Source organism: Rhinolophus sinicus, chromosome 5 (assembly GCF_057876585.1).
Source record: "Rhinolophus sinicus isolate RSI-liver-muscle chromosome 5, RSI-T2T, whole genome shotgun sequence".
Taxonomy (NCBI): Eukaryota; Metazoa; Chordata; class Mammalia; order Chiroptera; family Rhinolophidae; genus Rhinolophus; species Rhinolophus sinicus.
This window is the reverse complement of record NC_142505.1, coordinates 71,809,503-71,831,426: the sequence shown is the minus strand read 5'-3', so window position 1 is coordinate 71,831,426 and position 21,924 is coordinate 71,809,503. Positions and strand designations below refer to the sequence as shown.

Genomic DNA, 21,924 nt, shown 5'->3' with positions numbered 1-21,924 from the left:
ATGGGCACAGTGTAACCAGAATGCCCCCATCTCTCACACCTGGACTGAGGATGAATACATAGGCAGGTGACACCGTCTCTCGTGATGTCCTCGCATACCAAATTATAGGTGCATTCTGAACACGTTGCCAACTATGTTCAAACATCTACCCAACAACCATGTCTCCTTCTCACCTTTTTCCTTATCACCTGAACTCAGTTTGGCCGGGTAGGCCATGCAGATACTACAGTTTTATAAAAGAGAGGTCTCCACCCCAGAGCCAGACCCATGATTGTATCATGGTTGGTTCATTCTTCCTGGATGGGCAGGTGGTAGCTTGGACAAATGAAACAGAAAAGGAAGTTTGCTGGGCAGGGTTACCTCCCTAAAAGAAAGGACCAATCTCCGTGGAAGAAAACTTTTTGCTCCATTCCTTCTCCTTTTGTGGTACAAAGACATAATGCCTGGAGATGGAGTGGTCATCTTGGGATCATGGAAATACAAGTATGAGAGTATGAGATCCAGAGCAACCCATTAAGGCCAGTGGGGCACAGAGAGCTCGGGACCCCGATGGCGTGGTCAAGCAACTGAGTCAACTCCAACAACAGCGCCTACCTCCAGAATTCTGGTCACGTGAAAAAAATCAACTCCTATTGGTTCAAGGCATTATAAGTGAGGCTTCCTGTTACTTAGAGCCGAAGCAGTCCACTTATTCTTGCAGAACCAGGTTCATCACACTCATCTGGCCCCTGAGACCTCAGGACCAGCCAGCACGTGCCCCCCCCCTCCCACACCCCAGTTCCAGGTCGTAAGCCCATGAGGCTCCTGCTCTGAGCTTGGAGGTACCAGTCAAGTGATGCCCCCTTCTTAGAGCCAAACAGCCAGTGACATGTATTGAGCACAATGAGGTGACAGGGACTGTGCTAAGTGTTGTGTACACATTATCTCCTTTAACCCCCACATGAGGCAGCTACTGTATTTTTGAAGCAGAAAGGTATTAGATAACTTGCCTTATGTCATGTACTGTCTCACCATCTCATCTCATTCACCTCTCATTTCAAAAATAAGAGACATAGAGGAAAAATCTAATACACACTCACATATATTCAAAGTAAAAATTTCAGAAGAGAGCAGAGGAAAATAACTATGAAAGAAATATTCAACAGACTTTCCTGTGTTTTAAGCTTAAAAGGTCTCACTGAGTACCAGGTAAAACTTGATATTTGGGGGGATTTATTGACATTTTCTTTGTATCTTAACCTAATTTACTTTTATAGGTGGCCATATATTCAGTCACATATAGTTTCAAAATCAGAAATTACACAGGCTGACCATTAGGCTATACAACTAGAAGTAAATAATAAAAGTTTAAATGTAAAAATAGCTTAGATTTTTTTAAAAAGGACTCCTATTTTAAAAAATGAGAGATCCAAAAGAAAATAAAAGCTTCAAGTACAGGGAACTAAAACATATGTATTTTTGGAAAGCCTAATCAAGAATAAATAGAGCAAAATCACTATACTTAGCAGAAATTAGAGGTATGGGAGACTGGAAAACATTGTAGGAGAATATTACATAGAACTCAAAATATTTTTTAAAAAGAAAAATAGGTATTACTAACATTGATCAGCCCTGGGTTCAACTGGTTTTTAAAGTATGTTATTTGAGCCATTTAAGGAACAATTTTAAATTACTTTTAACCTTTTCCACACTTGAGAAATATAGAAAGCTTCCCAGTTCCATTTACTGCACTATTGTCATCCTTCATACTTTGGGGCAATATTTATCAAGTGTCTGCCACGTGAAAGACACATGACCAGGCCCTGAGCTTTTAGTGGTGAACTAAAGACAGACATGACACCTGCCACCAGGTACCAAACTCTATGGGGAGACAAGAATAAATAAAAAATCACATCAATAATTAGGTACAATATCCCCCCAGACACTCCAGAACCAGCTAGCTTGTGCTCCCCATCAATTATTAGTTGCAATAGAGGTCACTGCTATAAAGAAGTTCAAAGTCCTATGAAAGACAATATCAGAAGAAACCTAAACTACCGTATGTAGGTTGGTGAGTTAGACAAGGCTCCTCAAAGGATGAGTCACACTTAGTTAGGTGGAATGGTGCGAGAAGAAATCTGGAAGGTAGAGGAAAGAGCATGTGCAAAGGCCCTGGGGCAGTAAAAGTCTTGATTGATCAGGAGAGAGCTTCTCAGCCTACGTGCAGTGAAGGGATTTCAGGTTTGACTCTAGTTGAGAATAACTGATGTGAAAAATATTGTAGGCCAGTGTGGCTGGAGCAGAGCAGAAAATGAGGGGCAAGCACATTCAGGGTCTAGTGGGCAATGTTAGGAACTCTGATAAGAAATCAGGATGGGGTTTTCAACCCGAGAGTATGGTGATCTGATTGTGCTTTTATTTTCATTTTTTAAAAATTATTTACTTATTTTCAGTTACAGTTAACATTCAATATTATTTTATATTAATTTCAGGCATACAGTATAGTGGTTAGACATTTATATAATTTATGCAGTGATTCCCCCCGATTAGTCTAGTACCCACCTGTCACTATACATAGTTGTTGCAACATTATTGACTATATTATTTATGCTGTATTTTACACCCCTGTGACATTTTGTGACTACCTATTTGTATTTCTTTTTTTTTTTTTAATACATTTTTAAAAATTTATTTATTTATTTTCCAAGTCAAGTTGTTGTGCTTTCAATCTTAGTTGTGGAGGGTTCTGTTCAGCTTCAAGTTGTTGTTCTTTCAGTCTTAGCTGTGGAGGGCGCAGCTCAGCTCCAGTTGCCGTTGCTAGTTGCAGGGGGCACAGCCCACCATCCCTTGCGGGAGTCGAAACCGGCAACCTTGTGGTTGAGAGGACACGCTCCAACCAACAACTGAGCCATCCGGGAGGCAGCTCAGCTCAAGGTGCCGTGTTCAATCTTAGTTGCAGGGGGCAGAGCCCCCCATCCCTTGAGGGACTCGAGGAATTGAGCTGGCAACCTTGGGGTTGAGAGCCCACTGGCCCATGTGGGAATCGAACCGGCAGCCCTCGGAGCTAGGAACACGGAGCTCCAATCACCTGGGCCACCGGGCCGGCCCCTGTATTTCTTAATCCCTTCACATTTTTCACTCAGCTCCCCAACCTCCCTCCCCTCTGACTGTGCTTTTAAAAGATCACCATGTAACACCAATCCTTCTCAAACTCTTCCAAAATATAGAAGAGGGAACACTTACTTCATTCTGTGAGACCAGCATGATTCTGATATCAAAGCCAGACAAAAGCATCACAAGAAATGAAAGCGACAAGCTGATAACCTTTATGAATATAGATGCAAAAGTCCTCTCAAGGGCCAGCCCGGTGGCTCAGGCGGTTAGAGCTCCATGCTCCTAACTCCGAAGGCTGCCGGTTCGATTCCCACATGGGCCAGTGGGCTCTCAACCACAAGGTTGCCAGTTCAACTACTCGAGTCCCGCAAGGGATGGTGGGCTCTGCCCCCTGCAACTAAGAACATTGAACATGGCACCTTGAGCTGAGCTGCCTCCCGGATGGCTCAGTTGTTGGTTGGAGCGCGGGCTCTCAACCACAAGGTTGCCAGTTCAATTCCTCGACTCTCGCAAGGGATGGTGGGCTCCGCCCCCTGCAACTAAGATTGAACACGGCACCTTGAGCTGAGCTGCCGCTGAGCTCCCGGATGGCTCAGTTGGTTGGAGCGCATCCTCTCAACCACAAGGTTGCCGGTTTCGACTCCCGCAAGGGATGGTGGGCTGTGCCCCCTGCAACTAGAAAGCGGCAACTGGACCTGGAGCTGAGCTGCGCCCTCCACAACTAAGACTGAAAGGACAACAACTTGAAGCTGAACGGCACCCTCCACAACTAAGATTGAAAGGACAACAACTTGACTTGGAAAAAAGTCCTGGAAGTACACACTGTTCCCCAATAAAATCTTAAGAAAAATAAAAAAGTCCTCTCAAAATACTAGCAAACTGAATCCAGTAGCATATTAAAAGGATTATACATCACGACCAAGTTGATTTATACTGACAATGGAAGGGTGGTTCAGTACACATAAATTAATCAATGTAACACGTGAATAGAATGAAGGGCAAGAAACTCATCAATCATCTCAATTGATGCAGAAAAAGAATTTGACAAAATCCAACACCGTTTCATGATAAAAAAAAATACAACTTAGTGAACTAAGAATAGAAGGGAATTCTTTAACAGGGTAGATGGCATCTACAGAAACCCACAGCTATCATCATACTCAATGGTGAAAGACAGAAAATTTTCTGCCTAACACCAGGAACAAGACAAGGATGTCTGCTTTTGCCACTTCCAATCAACATAGTATTGGCAGTTTTAACCAGGGTAATTATGTAGTCAAGAAAAAGAAATAAAAAGCATCCAAACTGGAAAAAGAAAAAGTAAGATAATTTCTATTCATACATGACATGATCTTACATATAGAAAATCCTGAAGAAGCCACAAAAAAACTGTTGAGCTGATAAATTTAGTGGTGGCAGGATACAAGATCAATACATAAAATCAGTTGTAGTTCTGTACACTAACAATGAAAAATCCAAAGAGAAAATAAGAAAATAATTCCGTTTATAATAGCATCAAAATGAATAAAATACTTAGGAATAAATTTAGCCAAAGAAGTGCAAGGTTTGTACACTGAAAACTACAAAACATTGCTATAAGAAATTGAGAAGACCTAAGTAAATGGAAAAAATCCTGTGTTTATGCATTGGAAAACTTAATTTTAAAACAGCGATACTCCCCAAAGTGATCTGCAGGTTTAATACCATCCCTATCAAAACCCCAACGGTCTTGTTTTACAGAAATGGAAAAGACGATCCTAAAATTCATATGGAACTGCAAGGGTCCCCAAATAGCTAAAACAATCTTGAAAAATGAAGAATAAACTTGGAGGACTCATATTTCCCAATTTCAAAACTTACTACAAAGCTACAGTAATCAAGAAAGGTGGAACTGACATAAGGACAGACATACAGATCGATGGAATGGAATTGATAGTTCATAAAAAAGAACCCCGTACATGCATGGTTATTTGATTTTCTACAAGGGTGTCAAGATCATTCAATGGGAAAGAACACTCTCTTCAACAAATGATGCTGGGGAACTGAATATCACGTGCAAAAGAATGAAGCTGGACCCTATGCCACAACATACACAAAAATTAACTCAAAATGGATCAAAGACCTAAATTTAAGAGCCAAATTTAACTATGTTTTCTTAGAAGTGTTGGCAAGGATATAGAATAAACTGGAATCCTTATACATTGCTAGTGGGAATGTAAACTGGTTCAGCCGCTTTGGGAAAGTTTGGCAGTTCCTCAGTAAGTTAAATATAGAATTACCATCTGACTCAGCAACTCCATTCCTCCATTGAAAACAGGTCCACTGTTTGAAAACAGATACTCAAACAAATAATTGTACACAAATGTTTATAACAGTTCTATTCATAATAGCCAAAAAGTGGAATTAACCCAAATGTCCAGTGATGGACGAATGGATAAACAAAATGTGGTATATTCATACAATGGAATGTTATTCAGCCTTAAAAGGAATGAAGTTTTGACACAGGCTACAAAATGGATGAAACTTGTAAACATTATGCTAAGTAAAATAAGCCAGATAAAAAAGGCCACATGTGGTATAATTCCATTTATATGAAATATCCAGGTTTGGCAAATCCATAGGGACAGAAAGCAGATGCAAGGGTCTGAAGGTAGTGGAGAATGGAGCGTAACTGCTCAATAGGTACGAGGTTTCCATTTGGGGTAATAAAAAATCCTGGAACTAGATAGTGATGTTTGCACAACATTGCGAATGTACTTAATGCCACAAATTGTACACGTTAAAATGGTTCCAATGGTATTTTTTATGTGTATTTTACTTAATAAAAAACCCCAACTAATCAAGCAACTTACACTGCCTTTCACTGATTACAAAACTTAATAAATAGACATTTTATGTACGGAAAAAAAAGTCACTGTGGCTTTTATGAGGACAATGGGTGGAGCAGAAGCCAAAGTGGAGGCGGGGCAGCCCAGGGAAGCGCAGAGGAGAAGGAGAGAAGAGATGGATTTGTGAAATGCCAGAGGATGATTCTGGACTTCTGGTAAGATAATGGTGATTGGGGGCAGGGTAAGAGAGGAGGAGGTTTTGGGGGGATCAGGTCACAAGTTTAATTCTGCTACCCAAACTTTATGGACAAGTGTCACTTAGGAGTATAGGTGTCTAATGTCTTAAATGAAACATTAGCGAATCTAATTTAAACATAGACTAAAAGAATAATACATGATGTCCAAGTAGTATTTATTATAGAATTGTAAGAATGGCTCAATATTACCAAATTTGTTAATACAACTCATAACATTGATAGTCAAAACCATTCATTTAACAATCCTTCCTTTTTCTACTGACCTGAAATATTTCACTCTAATGATATGTTGTACTAAATTATTTTATATCCTTGGGTCTGTCTCACAAATTTCCATTGTTTCATTGATTTGTCTGTTCCTATATTGATAACACGTTGTTTTCATTTCCATTACTATAGCTTTATAATATATTTTAATATCTGATAACCTAAGTCCCTCTGCTTTGAACTTTTTCTTTCTAACATTTTCTTGGCTGTTCTTATATGTTGATTTTCCTAGATGAAATTTGGAATCATTTGGTCAAATTCCCAAAACATCTCATTAAGATTTTGATATGGGAATTGTACAAGACTTATTGATTTGAAAAGAGTTAACATCTAAAGTAGCCAGTCATCTTCATGACATCATCATTTTGACTTACTCATTACCCATTTTGGGAAAAAAAGTACATTAGAACCCACATTTACCATGTGACAAGGTGAAGTATACAGAGTTCAAAGACTTAAGTATAGAAAATTAAACCTTAGAAGTACTAAAAGAAAATATTTGTGATGTTGGGAGTGTAAAACACCTTTCCTGAATATGACACCAAAAACAGGTGCCATGAAGAAGATTTAGATTTAAAAAAAACAACAAAAAAAAACAAACCAGAATAAATAAAGTTGAAAAATATTTTGCAATATAGGAAAGACTTCAAATATCCATGGAAAAGAGAAGTAACAGAACAAACAATTCACAAAGGAAGACATACAACTGTCCAACAAATGTATGAAAAAGTCTTTCACTCTTTAATTCCAAATTAAGACAGTTTTTTACCTGAAAATTTCCCAGTATATGTCTTTTTAAACATTATAAGAAATACCCAGTGCAAAAGACACAGGTCAGGGGTGTTCTTACATACAGGAATCATAAATGTAAAAAGATTTAGTTACAAATATGGTCATACAGTATTATTTAAGATAGAATAAAATAGAAAATAATCTAAATTCCCAAAATGGGAAAATCTGTGAAAAGAATATTTAATGTTCTAAAAAGATGTACCCACAGCATAACACTATTATATGAAAAAACATGTTTATTCAATTTAAAAAGGAAACAAAGAGAAAAAGAAAAAAGAATGAAAGGAAAAGATATTAAACATACACATTTTTCAAACTTCAGATAGGATACAGACCATAATATTACCAGTGTTTATGGCGTACTGAAGGCAAAATTAATGTTAATTTTAATTTTCTTTTGGCTTCTCTAAATTTTATACAAGTATGTATTACTTTTTCCAATAAAATAAAATATTTTTTCCATGTGTCATTTTTGCCTCTTCAAAACAGGAAACAATTTAGAAAGATCATGATACTGCTGTCATACGTACTATGAATCTAGCATTTTTAAGCATTGCTTGTGGCATTACAAATTGGTATACAACTTCTGAACATCAATTTGGCAATATTAAAGGCTATAAAACTTCATTTCCTTGGACCTGTGAATCTATCCCAAAGAAATAGTTCAAAACACTGAGAATAGTTCAAAACACATGATGAAAATGTTCATTGCAATGCTACTTGTAAAGGTGAAAAATTACAAGCCAACCATAGTATCTTTTAATAGGAGAGTGGTAAAATAAAGTATGATACATCTACTGAACAATTGGATAGAATTTTTCAGAAAAGGCTTAACACATTGAAAGAAAACCAAGATAAAAGACTGTTGATAAACTATCATTATAATTATGAGAATAATTGTGCTTATGATTAAAAATACTAGAAGGAAATGTATAAAAATTAATGATGGCTATTAGGAGATAGAAATATACATGATTCTTTCTTTTTTTCTGTTTTCCAAATGTAGTTATATTACTTTTGCTATTTTAAAAAATTATACATGGAAGAGAAAAAGAAGAAAAAGTAAGTTAGGTGGGAGAATGTGAAGGGTCTGAAGTGAGGCAGAGAGAATGTCGATTGGCCTGGGGACCCTTGGAAGGTGAGGCTGATGGTGTTAAAGGGGCTGACCCAGGTGTCTAGTTGGGGCAATGAGCTGATGGTGACGCCTTAAGCTGGACTGAGGACACAGTTTGCATGGCATGTCTATAAGCACCTATATGAGGAAATGTAAGGATCTCAGGATGCTGATCCTGCCTGCCCTGTGTCCAGCACTGTTTTCCCATGTGTCTGATATTGGGAGATGGTCACGAGAGGAGGGGGACCCAGTCCAGCTTGAATCCTGTGTTTCCCTGATAGCAACTGGCTGTCTGGCTTCTGGCTAAGACTCTGACATGAGGTTTCTGGCTCAGAGTTGCTATAGATCCAACAGCAACGACTCTGTCTTTCAAGCTTAGTGAATAAAGCTGTTTTATATGCTTGGATGCAAAAAGCGCTTTTTCCCCCCCTCTTGAAATGAAGGCATTAAAAATAATGCTCATTAAAGTAAACTCAGACAGGATAATTAAAGGCACAACTGTCCCGGACTAAACACAGCTTTCGAACTCAAAAGATGCTGGGCCTCCTCCACCCCACCCCATCTTTTTACTTACTATTTTTCCTAACTAGAGAAGTGGCCTGAGAGACAGGGAAGCTTTTGTTGTCTGGTCTTAATAAGTTGCTAGGAAGATTTATACATAAAGCATCCTCTCCTACAATTCCTGAGATAAAAACATTGACATGTAGTCCCATCCAGAGCTATTAAGCAAGTGATGTGAACTGAGCTTTGCTGATTGTGTCCAAACAATCCTTTCACTAGCATCATCTAGTAGTCATCAATCAAAATTCATGGACAACTATTGCATGCCTGGCATTGTCCAGGCACTGAAGTGGTCACATAGAGGATTAAGGTTTGAACTCTGCCAATAGTGTCTCCCACACTTCAGCAAATATCAAGATACCTGAGTCCAGGTTATATATACTTCATTACAAGATCCACTTGGCATGAAATGGCAGCCTCCCAAAACAAAGCCCGGAGAATGAGCTAAATTGATCTGGATATGATACCCTTACGACTCTATAGTGAAATAAGACATAATACCAGGTCCTAAGCCTCTCCCACTCCCACAACCCCCTACACACCAAAATGGGTGACAGGTAGGCCCAGCTACATGGCTATCTGGTGATACGTGGGAAGTGTCAGTTTCGGATACTAAGTATGGCTCCAGTTGCTTATTTGTCCCCTGTGTTCATATTCCCCTTCTCCCTTTCTATAGCAAGAAAAATTTTAGGACAGCATAAATCCTACATTTCCCAGGTTCCTTTGCAGTTAGGTGTGACCATGTGATTAGTTTATGGCCAATGACACATGAGTAGAAGTGATGTGAGCAGCTTCCTGAGCATGATCTTAATTTAAAAAGAAGGTGCATGTGCCCTCCCTTCCTTGTCTTGCTTCCTGCAGGCTGAGTGAGGACGCAATGCTGAGAGCTGGAACAGCCCCTGGGACCATGAGATGATGAGATGACACTATTGAAATAGTGGAACCACAGAACATTAGGAACCTAGGTCTCCAATCCCTCTGAGCCACTATACCAGTGCCTGTACTGTTACACGAGAGGACAACACATTTCTATCTTGTTTATCTACAGTATTTGGGGGTCTATGTTATAGCAGCCTAATCTGTATCTTAACACACCAAGAGGTGGCTTAAGTTAATAGATATATTAACAATAATAGCCACAATTTGTTACATATAAGCCATGTGCCATGCAATGAGCTAGATGCTCTCCATATACATGATCTCATTTGATTCCTCACAACAATCCTGTTAGGTCATTATCATTAGTCCTATTTTACAGATGAGGAAACTGAGGCCCAAGGAGGTGGGCCAATTACAATGAATTGGCAGAGTGAGGGCTTGAACTCAAGTCTTTGAGCTCTTGGTTTAGGGCTCCTCCCAACATCCTGTGCCAGGTACTTGTTTTAACTTAGGTACTTTTTCTTTCTACCAAATAGTTTTTGAGAATATGCTATTTCTTAAATCAAAGTTAATTCTGAGCACAAATAGCATAAGGAATAATAGATTTCTGTTTTATTAAAACTAAATCCCATCAGCTCTAAATTTTCAACTTCTATTACACTGACTTTGCTTTCAAAGCAAGTTTTTCTATTAAAAAGGAGGAAAGGGGACAACTTTAAATCTACTGAACTACCATTTACATTTTGAGAACTGTTATTTTCAATCCCCCAAAGGAGAAACATAAGATCACTTAACTCCCAATTTTCTTAAAAATCAGTGAAATTATCTATTTTTCTTCACTATATGAATTTTACCTGACAACATTCTGATCTTTGATATAATGGTATACCTAGAAATCCCAAGAGAATCAGAAAGAATAAGAGTTCAGTAATATGGTGACATAAAAATTAATATAAAAATCAATAGCTTTTCTATATAAAAATAACAACCAAGTTATAAGATACAATGGAAGAAAAGATCCTAATTCTGTTCTATTTTATTCTATCCTATACTAACATACAAGATATCTAGAAATAAATTTAATAAGAAATTTAAATATCTATATGAAGAAAAAGCTTAAATCTTTTAAGAAATGGAAAAAATAAAAGACTTGAACCATTAGAGAAGCGTGCCATGTTCTTGAACAGGACAACTCAACATCATACAGGTGTCAATTCTTCCTGTTAATGTATCAATTTAACACAATTCACACACACATATATTAACCTAAAAAAAAAAAAAAAAAAAAGAGGTTTAGGCTGTAACAAAGAATAAAAAGCATTTATCTGAGCAAAAAGGATTTTAATCCCAGAGGCACAGATTCAGGTAGCAACTTAAATTATGCTCCAAAGAGAACAAAGAAAGGCAGAGTTTCTAAAGGCAAAAACCACAGGCACTGTTCTCATTTAGGTCCTCTATGCAAATGAAGGATGCTGGTTGGTGAAACGGACTGGCCCCTTTCAAGGTGAAGAATGCAAATGGGCTGGTTGCCATGGTAAGGAGGAAATAAAGTTCAGGGTGTGGTTACATAATTGGCTTAAATGTTCAAAAGTTATGGGTGCAATGAGCATAAGGCAAACTTCTTCATGGTCTCCCAGCTCCATTTAGTTCACTTGACATCAATGGCTCTGTCTTGGCAATTTTCATCCACACTTATAGATACCAACAGGATGTTGCCTTGAATTAGGTAAACTATTCTAAAGTTCAGATGGTAAGCTAAACATGCAAGATTAATCAGGACAATGTTAAAAAGAAGAGCAACGAGGCAGGATTAGCTCCATCATATTTTAAAACAAATTACAAAGTCTTGGTAATTAAATGTGGCATTGACACATGAATAGAAATATCAATGGAACATAATAAAAATCCAAAAAACCAGACAAAATTATGTACAATAATTTAATTTATAGGAAAGGTGATGTCTCAAAACAATGTGGTAAAGATGGAATAGTGAGCAAACAGTTGAAACAACTGGCTAGCTATCTGAAACAAAAGCTAGATTCACATCTCATAGTTTACAGGATAAATTCCATTAGTTTAAAGATTTAAAGATAAACATGAGACCATAAAATGGAAATCAAGGGAAATTATTTTAGAAACAGAGTGGCTAGGATCTTTCTATCCAGTATTCAGTAGCCATAAGAGAAAAGATTAATAAAATAGACTATATGAAAAGTAAGAATGCCTGCATATCTAAAAACTACCATACACAAATTCAAAAGACTAATGATAAACAGGGAAGAAATATATTCAACTTATATCACAGACAAAGAGCTTACTTCCCTTATACATAAAAGGCTACTACTAATTGTTAGGAAAATGTCCAACTACCTAATAGAAACAAAAGCTGCAATGAAACAATTTACAGAAAAGGAGATGTCCAACCACATTCATAATAAATTGAATGTGGCAACTTAAAACTTCTCTGAGATAGCATTTTTTACTTACGAGAATGGCCCAGACCTGATAACACACTGAGGTCAGGGGATCACCAGGAGCATAAAATGGTGCAACCTTGACAATAGGCAATTTGTCAACGGCCATCAAAATTAGCAATGTGTGTGTCCTTTGACCCATGATTTCCAATGGAAATTGATCAGATGGATGTATTATATGTATGGGAAATGATGGATACATGAATTTACTCTGTGGTACTGTTTGTAATGGCAAGAGAATGGACACAACCTAAATGTCCATAAGTGGGGGACTGGTTAAAGAAACTAGGGCACATCCACTCAAAGGGCACACTATACAGCGAGAAAAAAGAACAAGGAAGCTGTTTATACTCGTATGCTAATAAAGAAAGATCTCCAAGATGGAAACAGGTGCAGAGAAGTGTTTGTGTGCTGTAAACAAAGCAGGGAAAAGAGAAACACACACAAGTGTCTGCTTCTAGGTGGATAAAATATCTCTGGAGGGATATTGAATAAAACTAAAGCACTGGAGTCTGTGGGGAATATAACGGGGTGTCTGGAACACAGTATACACAGTACAACTTACAAACATCAACATTTTTCAACCCCATGAGTGAATTAGCTGTTAACTTTTTTCAGCCATTAAAAAACACAAGACTTTTCTTCTTGTCTACTGAACCGCTCACTTTCTGGTACATCATGTACATAAGGTACTGTCATAAGTGCTGTGGGGAAACTGTGAGGTGGATTTGGACTTTTGTCCAATTCTGTTAATTGCACTCTTCATCCTTAAGCACCCAAGCTTCAGTTGGACAGGAATCTGCCCCCTAATTAAAAAGTTTCAACTTTGATAGAATCCCAATGCACAGAGCTAGTAGGATTCTCAAGACTGGTCCACAGTCACTTAGATGGGGCCAGCTCATTTGCTCAATCAACTAACTCATCATGATGAAGACAATGGCAAAGATGATAATAATGTGGATGGATGTGGTTCCTATTTTATAGATGAGGAAACTGAGGCACAATGAACTGAAATGATTTGCCCACAGCCACTGGCAGAGTAGGGATTCAACCCAGGCAGTCTGCCTCGCTTCTCACCACAATTCCATACTGGCTCTCACAGCCACCTTTATGTCATGCCTGTGCTGGACTAGAGATGTTAAAATACAAGCAAAAGTCTTCCAGGAGCTTCTGTTCAGAGCAGGGATATAGGTATTGTGGCCAGGCAGTTACAGAATATGATAAAGCCATGTATCAAACTCTCAGAATAAAGAGACCCTTACCTTTGTCTTTGCAAACCCTGTCTCCCCCTTTATACAGTGGAGCACAATAATTATTACACACAAACACAACATTTTGGTAGTTAAGTAACAGCCCTGAAAAGTGATCACAGATGAAGCTGAAAGGACTTTTTTTAAACACACAGCCCCCAGTCCCACCTCAAATGTTAGGTTAACAAAATCTGGGCAATGCTTGAAAGAACTGCCGACACGAAATAAAAAAGCTCATTCTAGTACTTCATTCAGACAACTTTCTAAATTTAAAGCAGTTCAGATCAAAAAGTGAACAAATGGTTATCAAGGGTACTAAATGTACTAATAACTGAAGCCCACAGACCTGCCTGCTCTCAGTGAAAAACATAAATCCGAGAGCAGGAGCCCCCAAGCAATGACAATCAGGGAGGGGCCCGTCTGGCTCGGCTGGGGGTAGCAAGGAGGGAGTGACTTGCAGTCTTTGGGCGAGACATTTAGTGTCCGTGGGCCTCAGTTTCCTCATCTGTGAAAGGGGGATAATGATACCCTTTTGGCAGAACTGTGAGGCTCAGAGCAAACCTATTAAGGACTAAGGAAGGGCTCAGCGCCAGGTCTACCCTTTCTCCTCACAGGTCCCTGGAGACAACACGTTCCCACTCCCATGAAGGAGGGAAGATCTACCAGCGTGGGTGAAAGGTCGGAATTTCACATTTCACGGACTCCTTTGCCAATTCTTACTGAGCATATCTGTTTCCTAGGGCTGCCATACATAACAAAGTACCACAAACTGGTGGCTTCAAACAACAGATATTCATTCTCGCTCAGTTTTGGAGGCCAGAAGTCTGAAATCAAGGTGTCGGCAGGGCTGTGCTCCCTCGGAGGCTCTGGGTAGAATCCTTCCTTGTCCCTTCCTAGCTTCCGGTGGTGGTGCAGCCCTCGGCTTTCCTAGCCCAGTGGCTGCCTCACTCCAGCCCCCGCCGCCGCCTTCCACTGCTTTCTGTGTGACTGTCTGCACATTGTCTTCTCTCTTCCAAGGACACCAGTCACACTAGGTTAAGGGCCCACCCTACTCCAGTAGGACCTCATCTTAACTAATTACATCAGCAATGACCCTATTTCCAAACAAGGTCACATTCTGAAGTACTGGGGATAAGAACTTCAAGAAATCGTTTTTTGGGGAGACGCAATTCGATAGTGGGCAATCCTTTACTGAGTCCACCAAGGTAAGGGGGACAGAGGAGACCAAAGGCCCTCACACTAGACCTTTTCTGCTCAGAGTCTCTTTGTGGAGAAGAGACGCTGGCACAGAGTGATAGGGGAAGGGGCCAGGCCACGGACAGTGTGTGGGAGGACCAGGGCCACCAGGTCTATCCACGTGATTAGGGCACGCCACCCACCGATGTGAGCCTCATAGCATCTGGATAAACACTAGCATGTACACATGCACAGAGCATGGAGTGCATTTTTCTCACGTCACAGAAGCACAGAATCTTAGAGACGTTAATCCTTGTTGGTGGCAAGCACTGTCATCTATCCAGGTGACCAAATGGGAGGCTAAGGGGTCATCCTGGATTCCTTCTGCTCCAGTCTCTAGATCCATGTATGATGTCATCCCCCTCCTTCCCATCTTTTTAACATGTTTCCTCTGAATGGCCAAGACCCCAGCAGCCTTCTCCTGAGCAGCTGCAGCATCTCACACCCATGCTCCACATGGCTGTCAGTCCAGAGGGGCCATGGGGAACACAGACCCCTCCACATCACTCTCCTGTCTGAAACTCGCCTCGACGCAGCACACCCTCCCATCAGGAAAAAGTCCAAACTGCACTTAAAGCCATTCCAATCAATATATCATTGGTTTACTTGACAAAATAATTCTAGAGTACATTTAGAAAAATAAACAGACAAGAATAGCTAAGATATTTTTGAAAAAGAAAAATAACAAGAAAGTGACTTGCGTGGTTAAAGAGTAGTACATAACCACACGAATTAAAACAGTGTCACTGGGACAGAGTTGGAAAAAAAGATGTGTGTGTACTAATTTCATGCACAGTACAGGAGAAAAACAGGTTGTTTCAGCAAATGGTGTTGTGATAACAAGTTATTTGGAAGATTGTCAAGTCATCTTCTCCTCACACTGTATACACAACTAATTAGAGATTTAAAAAAAGTCAAGTATAAAAATAAACGAAGACTTCTTTATCTTCCAGAAGCTTTTATAATTCTATGGCAAACATGTATTCCTTTTCTAATAAGAGGTAATAAACAATAAAGGTGGGGGGGAAGAAGCTTTATAAACTAAAAGGAAAGAGAAGTAAACATTGAGCTGATATCAGGTGGGATTTTCTAAGCATAAAAGGAATGAAAGAAACATTATCAAATTTGATTAGTCAAAAAATTTCACATTATATACATTAAAAAACCCCACAAAGACTGAAAAGCAAATGACAAAGTGAGGAAAACATTTACAACAAACATAACAAAGGATTGTTGTACTTAAGATATTAAAAAATCAGTAAGAAAAACACTAAAACTTCCTGATTCCTCACCACAAAGACAATTCTAAATAGACAATTCTAAACATATGGCTGATGATAACAATAAAAATAACACAGAGATGTTGGGTATCTGATGGACACTTGTCTTATTAGGGAAACCACTTCATGGACAGTGTAGGTGCCTGACCACTGCAGTGTACACCTGAAGCTGAAGCTGAATAATAATGTCAACTATAATTTTATATATATATGTCACAGGATGTGGAGCACAGCATAGGGAATAGAGTCAGTGGATCTGTAACAGCTATGTACGATGTCAGATGGGTAATAAATTGGGGGAGGAGGGTTATCACTTGGTGAGGGGTATAAACGTCTAGTACATTGTTTTGTACACCTGAAACTAATTAAACAAATCACAAAGTTAAAAAAATAAATAACAGAGAGATAAAACTATGAGGCACTCTTTTTTGAATCAGTTTGGTAACACTGGACCATTAGTTGTCACTAATAGTAGTGACAAATTAAATTAAATTACAGCAAGTCGGAGAGTAAGAGAAAGACAAGAGTAATTAAGCAGTCAACAACTGTGGACCCATAACAAAAGACTGCTCACATTCCTGAATGTATGTTGGCGCTTCGAATCAACTTCAGTAGGGACCACCAAACACACCAAATTCTGCTTGTGCATGAACTTCCAGGACTGTTGCTTGCCACCAATCAAAAGTAGTAAATAGTTCTTCCTGTGCATTGTGCACTCACCCTAGAACTGCCTTGGCATCACTTTCTCCTGCCCTGCTTATCTGTAGCCAATGTAAATGCTTTCAAAATAACTTACATCTTTCTTCCCCCAAACATAACATATAAAAGCGTCTGTCAACTCCAGGACAGTGGATTCGTTCATATTCTCCATCTGGCCCTGCGGCTGGTGGTTTAGACCACATGCCCAGGACCTGGTCCTTTTCTGGCTAGCATTTGGCTCAATAAACCCTTTATTTTAGAAAAGGGTACAGAGATGCAGGTCCCTCCAAGCACAGCCAGTTCTGGAAAAGGCACTGGGAACAATGTGTGTAGATCCGTGTGTGTGTGTGTGGGGGGGCTCAGACACGCCCACTACCTTGGACTGTCTCATTTCACTCCTAAAAGCCTAGCCTAAAAAAATTGATCAGAAATAAAAGCCAAAGGCAAGGACGTTTACCACAGCATTGTTTATAACAGCAAAAACTGAAGGTGACCTTAATGTCTAAAAATAGAGAAAATTCTACATCAAATATGGACTATCATGCATCCACTAAAAAGGTTTTCCTTAAGGACTCAAAGAACTAACCCCCAACCAATTCAACTGTGTTTAGTAATCCTGTTGCTGGAGGCAGTGTGATATTGTTATTCTGAGACTCTTGTGTGTGTATAATAGGATAAAGCAAGTGAATTCAGGGTGTTGTAAGTCAGGATTTTCAGCATAAGAAAAAGATCATATTATTAAATAAAACCTTGTAGCCCTGAATTGAAATGAAATTTAACGACATGTGCTCAGGATGCATTTTATCTTAAAAAGAAATAAACATTTTCTGGTTCTGTCCACTGAAAAGGCCTAAAAAAAAAAAGAAAGACTAACTCAGTACCAATGGGTTACCCACAGCATACAGATTATGGCCTCTATATATTTCCTACATTAAGGAATACATGAGTCTGGATCATTTTGTCTTAGTAATTTGTCAGAAATTATAAAGGGTATGTCAAAAGAATTTGTGACTCAATTGAAGAGGTTCCCACTGGCCAAAGATGGGACCCTTTAAGCATCAGTAAAAATAACTGCAATGAATTAAAATTCACCAAATATGTTTAAATGCATGAAGTCATAATGGTACTAAAAATAAAACTCAGCGGTCACCTTTGTCAGATGCTAGGGAACAAACTCACTATTTTGAAAATTGGTAAATAATTGGGGGAAAAAAAATCCATCCTGCTGTTCATAAGTGAACTCTACCACAGAGTAACTGAACAGTTTCTTCTTATAGAAGTATTCCAGCCAATCAATAAAGAGGAATAACATAATTAGAATATCACCGTTATACAAATCCCTAATAAAATAACGGATATGGGTAACGAACATCAATGTCTGTTAACATCACAAAAGAAACACATTCACCCTGTTCTTCTCAGTGGGAGCACACACTACCACTTCCTAAGTATTCTTACCCTCAAACCAAACTTGAATCTCATCAAAGTCTCTAGATATATACCCACCAATTTACAGGAAATACAGGGCAGAGGAATGTATTAAATGACACCGCAGGAATGCAATCATGACAATCCAGACTGTGGGAAACTCTGCAGGAAAAATGATCAGCTTCTTCAATAAATTGCGAGGAAAAATGAAAGAGAAGGAGGCAGACTCTATAGAATGAAAGAGACCTAACAGACAGACATATCAACTAATCACAATATGTGAACCTTATTTGGTTCCTGATCCAAACTATTAACAAATTATGAAACAATGGGGAAACTTGAACACCAAAGAGATAGCTAATTGACATTAAGTATTTGTTAACTTTAAAATTGTTTAGGTGTAATAAATAGTATTTTGGTTATGTTTTCGTAAAATGTCTTTGACTTTTAAATATTTGTACTGAAATACTTACCAAAAAGAATGATGATGCCTGTAATTTGCTTCTAAATAATCCAGGTGGTTAATAGGTGGGAGTCTAGATACAATAAGATGAGTTATAATTCAATCATTGTTGAAAGCCAGGTGATTAGTACCTGGAGTTCATGCTATTCTCTCTATTTCTGTAAAATATTTGAAATTTTCCATAATAAAAGACTAAAAAAAAAAACATTTAAAATAAGATTTTCTTCCCCTCCAAACAATTGCATGCCATGGAGAAATGTGCATGATATGGCATTGATGGAAAAAGCTACACAACTAATAGAGTGTTATCTCTATCTTGTTTTACACACAACAAAAATTTTGAGGCAAAAAGAAGAAAATTCAGCACAATGTTAACACCAGCTGTTATCTCTTTATGGTGGTATGTTGGGTGGTTTTCATTTCCTTCTTTAAATTTTCTGTTTTCTCCCATTAGTAGGCCTTACTTTATAATTATAGAAATATATTTTTAAAAGCATTTAACTTGGAATTTGTCAGGGAAAGCCAAGATATTATGTTCACAGTGTGTTTATTTCTGCTTCGGCCTAATCACTTCTAACAGTCCCTAGAACTGCCATCAACCCAGAAACTTTCACTGTGAAGAGAATCCCCAGACAATAAAATAAACAACATAAGTGGACCTAATGCAGAAGCACCTTTCAAGAAGGTTTTACAGAGCCCACAATTCTTTACCCCAAGGGAAAAATAACCAAGCAGAAAAAATCCTTTGCAAAGATGAGCACGGCAGTGGCCCTCCAGGTAGGGGAGAGCTGGCCCCAGCCTAGGCCTGACGGCCCCCAGCCCACAGGGACAGAGCAGTGCCAGGCTGTGGGCCCATGACCATTAGCCACGATGGGCATGAGGTCGGAGCCAACATACACAAAACTTGTAAGGAAAGTTCTGTCAAGTGAAAAAAATAATCCTAATAACCTGTTAATCCCAACTAAGAAACACAATTTGGGCTATCTGAAGAGGCTCTGTGAGAGGGTGACATATAGTAAAGGTGTTCATTGGGTGTGACCACTATCCTCCCTTGAAGATTCAGCTTTAAGATGAAATTGTTGAGAAAGCCTGGCTTCCAAAAACTTGCCATTTAATCTGACAAACATCTACCTCCTACCCAGCTGCATTGTGTTTCAATGAAAATGGTCATACTCCCTGAACCTTTTTCTTTCTTTTTCTTGCCTTATACCTGCTCCCATGGGGAGAAAAGTATGGACATTTTTTTGCCCTTCACATTTTACAAAAGGTCTTACCAAGTTTACCAACCATATGTCATTAGAACCTATGGGGGGGAAAATAGTGAGTTCCATACCTTGCTGACATGTGGTTCACAGTTCAATGTGGGAGGGAAGACAGACACCTAAGATCTCCCCTGCCCACCTTCCCACTTTTAAGATATTCAAATTTTGGGGGCTTATGGATGGGGTGTCTCAGTTTATACCAACATTTTTTTTTAACTTAAGGAAATAAATAGGAACAATTCCCATGGGAAAGTCTGGATGTCACCACCTTTAAGCGAGCTGTTGTCTCAGTAGAAGCAAGCCACTTCACGGTTTTGAGACGGCAGGACCAGGTGCCTTCTGTTTGATTGTGCAGAGATGGAAACTGGCTGCAGCCCGGGAGCTGAATTCCTGGTGTTGCCTCGCCCCTCGGAAGAGGGTCACTTCCCCTGACCTTACAGCCAAAAGGACTCTCCAGAGAGCTGCAGTGCGTGTGCCCAGGCTGGTCACTGGTGACAGTCAGGCCAGGCCATCTCCTGGTCACTTCCGCTGATTGTCATGCCTGTTCCCACCACAAGGGGCAGCAGCGGCAAAGCCCGCAGATCGCCCTCATGCTGAGAAGAGGGTCTGGGTAGCCGGGGGCCAAGGGACCTGACACTCCCCAGTGTCTCCTGCTTTCCCAAACTGGGCAGGGAGCAGGCCCTGGGTCTGGCTAGCCACAAGGTGATTCTGCCAGGGAAGGGCTCTTTGGTGGCATGGTGATCAGGTACTGCTCTCTGAAAATACAGAACCAATTTTTAATAGCTTGGACAACTATGGGAATTTTTTTAGGTGTTTTAAACAATTTCTCTACTTTGAAGAGACCAAGGTAGCTAACATACAACAGTTTATACAAAGGTGCCTCATCCAGAAGTTGCTGCAAGTTCTGCACCTGTCTAGGCCGCAGTTTCCTCATCTGTAACACGAGGACGATAACAGCACCTACCTCATAGAGAGTTTGTGAGAGGATGAAATGAGGCAATGGCACGAACCAGTCTTAGCAGGCACTGTGCGTTCTCAGTAAATATGAAGGACATTTGTAGGGACAGAGTCCCAGAGAGCAGTTTCCAGGCTCTTGGCCTCACGTGGAAAGGTGCTGGCTCGGGTGGTAGATGGCCATTAGCTGTAATCAGATGGCCATCGGCTGTGGCTGGGTGGCCATCAGCTGTTACTGGTTAGCCATTAGCCAGTAATATAACTGCTGTGACTATGCTGGCAAGACGGTTGGTCGGTTGGCAGAGAAGCGGATTGCGGATGACACGATTAGCTGGCATGGTTACCAAGTGTGGATTGCGGCTAGCAATGTGGTCAGCAAGCAGGTTACATTGCGGATCGTGTTGAGCCTACTTCCTGTGTCTCGCCCGGCTGCCAGTGAGACGGGAGTGGGGGGTAGGAAGGCCCCTCATTGGGGTACTAGCGGATGTTTGCTCTTGCGTCTCGACCAGCCACCATGGAGAATATAGTGGTATGACTCCCCTATCTATGGCTCCGTTGTTGTTCCTTTTTGGCCTCACCATGTCCTGTGTTCTTATGTGGGGAGCGGTACCAGAGACCCTGCATTACAACATTCCTTGGGCTTTTATTCCTATCCAGAATAATAAGGGTGCAAATTAGAGGACACACAAAGTGAATTCTACACACATTCAAGAAAGGACTTGGGAAACATGAGGGGACAATATGGACAAGTTGCACCTAAAGGAGCTGCCCCACAAGTCCCCACCCAAGCAATCAGACACCATCCTGCAAATCTGGTTTGAAACTGGTGAGTTTGCTCAGCCCTGCATTCTTGGCACCTAGCACACCTCCTGGCACATAGTAGGGGCTCAGTCAATATTTTGGAAGAGAGGAAGGACTTATGATAAAAGCAGCCATATATTCAACACTTGCTCTGTGCCATGCATGGTAAACATTTCCACATAATTTAACTCTTTTTTATTACCACCATTTCACAGATGGCATTGAGTCTCCAAGAGGTTAAGTCAGAGGTTTTCCACCAGCAATCAGGCCCAATCCCCCAAACAGC

The 21,924-nt window shown here is 39.8% G+C and overlaps 1 protein-coding gene across 1 annotated transcript in view; it reads right to left on the bottom strand.

Moving 5' to 3' along the window:
- The window catches only part of COL23A1 (collagen type XXIII alpha 1 chain), a 319,377-nt gene that overhangs the window by 189,120 nt on the left and 108,333 nt on the right, over positions 1-21,924 (bottom strand). The window lies entirely within an intron of this gene.